Source organism: Cynara cardunculus (assembly GCF_001531365.2).
Source record: "Cynara cardunculus var. scolymus isolate 2C chromosome LG 1, CcrdV1, whole genome shotgun sequence".
NCBI lineage: Eukaryota > Viridiplantae > Streptophyta > Magnoliopsida > Asterales > Asteraceae > Cynara > Cynara cardunculus.
This window is the reverse complement of record NC_037528.1, coordinates 20,654,045-20,657,654: the sequence shown is the minus strand read 5'-3', so window position 1 is coordinate 20,657,654 and position 3,610 is coordinate 20,654,045.

Below are 3,610 nucleotides of genomic sequence, written 5' to 3'. Positions count from 1 at the left end.
ATTAGCAATTCTTTCTAAATCATATATTTTAATTTTAATTAAAATAAACTTCATCAATAATCTTTTTTAAATGTTAATACTTTTTAGTATATTTATTTCATTTTATATATGTAAGTACTTTTTTTCAAAAATGTTTATGAACTTAATCGTTCAAAATATAAAAGTCAATTGGTTTTTTTTTCAGACGTTTTCCATTATTTTACCACATTAACCAGTTGTATAAGTTATAAAGATGTATATCACAGGTTTTATAAAGTTCAAGAAGTTATTTAACAGGTTTTAGAATGTCCAGTGACTTATTTATTCAAAAAAATTATCCAATGACTTAATCATTCCAAATATTAAAGTCTATTGGTTTTTTAGACTTTTCCCTCTAAATAAACAGTGTAAAATAACAACATACTTTTATTTTATACATAAACAATCTATTTTTTTTTTTACTTTTTCTAATTTTAAATATTAAGTAATTTATAAATCTTTTGGATGTTAATATGACATCGGTTGTCTGATGTATCGTCTATGTGCTCCTTGTGTGGCACCTGTGTGAATTATGGCGTGGCATACATACTGATCATGATAATGAAGATTGTCATATGCAAACTGGGCTTGAAGTAATTGGACAATACTTATTATCATCACGTATGCTGTTCGTTTTTTACAGACTCTGTAATTAATAAAAAAAAAACAATATACAGTTCAACAGAGTCACTGAACTCGACAACTCTCCTGTAACAAAGTCATACCTTCTTTCTTTAAGGTCTTCCTATAACCAATTATGCATCCATCATAGTTGAAGTTGACACATATGGCATATCTTTCCTCAATGAATCTAGACTTTCTTGGTCAGTGGTGGTCATAACTATGATTGAACTGTACCCCTCAAGATGTATACAACTCTGCCTCTTGTAACAACCGAGCACGTACCTCCATGATTTGCAGACCAACGTCAATATTTCTAGGTTCAAGAGGTTGGATGTCGCCATAGTCTTAGTCAACAAATGGTAAATAGCAAAGTCACGCCAGTGGCAGGATGCATTCTCCTAAATAAATAAATAAATAAAACAGTGTTTGACATTACAGGTAGTTTACTATAATTTGGTTACTTAACTAAATGACTTAAATTAGTTTTCAGTTACGAGCATGACCTTTTAATTATTTAACTTAGTAACCCTGAAATCACACGTCTCTCATGTTAAATATATATTGTTTTTGGTGTAAAATAATCCTTTTCCACAAGATCTAGAAAACAAACAAACGAATGTAAATTGATCCGCCACTTCTATAAAGAATCACATAAGATAGTAAGGTTTATTCATCGTTCAATCTTATGGTATACAGAAGAATCGATACAAATGGCAAATTACTAATATATATATATATATATATAAGATAGTAAGGTTTATTCATCGTTCAATCTTATGGTATACAGAAGAATCGATACAAATGGCAAATTACTAATATATATATATATATATATATATATATATATAATTTTTTGGTTAATTTTGACGTAAAGACTGAACATGAATGCTACAAATGATCATGAAATAAACTGCAAGTTGGGAAATTATTTTATAAAAAATGACCATAGTTTATAAAGTTAAATGACCCAAAAATTTAAAACAGACATTACCTTCAAGCATTATTGTCACATGACATGCTAAATATGAGACTATTTTTTTTGTTCAATCTCATCCCACCCAATCTGTTTATCAAACGCACTCTAAATGAATTATGAATCTTATCCTTCATTAAATAAAAAAGACGTTATCTTCTTACAATTAAAAGAAGCGCTTACAAAAGTAATCCAAAAGTAACGCCTCCATCAAATAACGTTGTTATGCGTGTGCTTTTAAAGGGGTAAAAGGGTAATTTAAACATTGCTTTCTTCCCTATCTTCATCTTCTTCCTTTGTGAAAGTGTCTCATCTTAGGGGTTGTTTGTTTACTTCTTAATAGTTTCATTAAAAGTCAGCATCTGAATCGTTAAGAGGTGAATCTTGTTTGACAAAAAAATAATATCTCTTAATGGTTCTAAAACCCTTTGAATGATTTTGTATCATGAGTCTCCCTTAACCATTAGGCGTCATAATTTCATTGTAAACAGTTACCAAACAATTATATTTTCTTTTGCACTATATCATGAAAACCTCTTAATCATTCTGACCACTTAATCATTATGCACCAAATCATTCAGTAACTGTCAAACAACCCCTTACTAAACTTTCAAAAAAGCTCAACCAAAAATATGATGATAAATATTTAAAATGTGAAAAATGTTTATTTAATTGTCTAATATTTGAAATATAACAGTCGAACACCAGACTTGTCATCTCATATCTGCTTTTCGTAAACCAATTAAAGTGGTGGGTTTTTACAAACAGTAAAAGGTTAAGTCAACTATTCAATCAAATTGATATTTTTTTATCCATACTTTCATAAATTACATCAGAATAAAAAATGTATTTTTTTTTCAAAAATATAGACCAGATATATTTCTAAACATGCATTTTGGAAATATGTTTCCCAAAATGGTAAATAAATGAAAATATATCCACTTTAAACATGGTTTGCCCAAAATAGAAATCCTCTTTTTTCTTGACGAATTCTCAAACCAGTATAGTTATCTAACATCGTTGACAAATTTAAATATCGATGTAACAAAATTTTTGAAACAACCAAATTCCATCTCGAATTAAAATAAGGGTTCATGATGAAAATCAAAATGTATGAATCAGCCACAAGGACCACTAGTCCCCAACCCCACCATGGCCAAATGCAAGTTATGGTCAGATTTTATTAAGCCACTAAATGATCTGATCACCTAAATTACTGAATCCACTATTCAACCTTGTCGTTTATGCATCCAATGTAGCAACATTGGATGCATATAAAAGTTGGTTGTATTGAAGAAGTGGTTGACACATGGGGAGGCTAAAAAGTACAAGAATCTGCCCACTTTTAACCCACAAGTGATGGATTTTGTAGCTTTGCCCACCACATTCAAAATCAAAACCAAGCTTCACACAAAGTGGTTCATGTTAGTCCCCACCACCTTACAAAAGGGGCTTTTGGGGAATATATTTAGGTCAAACATTATCTTATCACTAAAAACAAGTTTGCCAAAGCTCTTCATCAAGTTTCTACTTTTTTTTTTTTTTTGAAGAAAATTATGTATAAAAATAAATAAAATACATTGTGAAACCAGAATTTTGTTTATAAGTTTTAAGCATTCATAAGATACAGATTTGAATATACATATATATATATAGAGAGAGAGAGATGTGAGTTATTATGCAACTTTTTACATTTATACAACCAATACAATTCAATCTCAACCGTGCATTTAATTTGATAAATATGTGATTTCATAAAAGTTTTGATTGTTTCATAATATAAAGTATTGATCATAATTAATAAACTCTAGTCATCTTCCGTAAATATTCAAATCATAATAAATGAATTCTCATCATTTGCATAAATATCTTAATTGATTGGGTTGCATTGGTTGTACGAATGAACATGGTTGCATTTAAAATATACCATATATATATATTTATATATATATAGGGTCTGGTTCAAATAGAAACCAACCATATGGTACAAACTAT